We start from the raw sequence: 726 nt of genomic DNA, 5'->3' as shown, positions 1-726 counted from the left end.
TTGGGCGGGTTTAGTGACATTTCTGAACAGTCAATGGGAGTGTGTTTGTGATACAGTATCCACAGTCAACGTCTTCCTTCAGAGGTTCTGGGAATCGGGGTGATGTAAAACTTTTTTTGATGTGTGTACATGAAACGTACAGGTGTTGTGAATTTCGATGACATGTGCTGTCCATTATGAATCACTGAAGAAATTCTGTGTATGTAAGATGCAGGAGGGGTGTGCTATGAACATGTTGACTACTGGAGCAAAAATGAGTTCAGGTCCCAATTCCAAGAACTAATAAGGGGAGGGGGAGGTATCGGGTTACACATTCAGAGTCAGGTTACATGCTTGAGTGACTTATATTCAAGGTTGGCATTACGATTCTGAGTGCACCCCGAAAAAATGACAACAGCGCATGGCGGCTAGATGGTCACCCATCCAACTGCTGGCCCCGCCCAACAGCGCTTAACTTCGGTGATCTCACGGGAACCGCTGTATCCACTGCGGCAAGGCCGTTGCCCAGCCCACTGAAAGTATGTCGCCTTTTGAGGGAGCCTCACTCCTCTAACACTGACACATGGCGAATAGCTGCGGATGCTCCAGCAACCCAGCAATGGACGAGAAAGTTGCATCATTATACACTCCTGGAAATTGAAATAAGAACACCGTGAATTCATTGTCCCAGGAAGGGGAAACTTTATTGACACATTCCTGGGGTCAGATACATCACATGATCACACT

General features: G+C 47.0%; 1 pseudogene; it reads right to left on the bottom strand.

The window, feature by feature from the left end:
• Window positions 1-388: 388 nt before the first annotated feature.
• Window positions 389-505, bottom strand: LOC124557150 (annotated as a pseudogene).
• Window positions 506-726: the final 221 nt, after the last annotated feature.

The sequence above is a fragment of the Schistocerca americana genome, chromosome X, assembly GCF_021461395.2.
Source record: "Schistocerca americana isolate TAMUIC-IGC-003095 chromosome X, iqSchAmer2.1, whole genome shotgun sequence".
NCBI classification, from domain to species: domain Eukaryota; kingdom Metazoa; phylum Arthropoda; class Insecta; order Orthoptera; family Acrididae; genus Schistocerca; species Schistocerca americana.
Note: the sequence above shows the minus strand (reverse complement) of the source record. Positions and strands in the feature narration are given on the sequence as shown.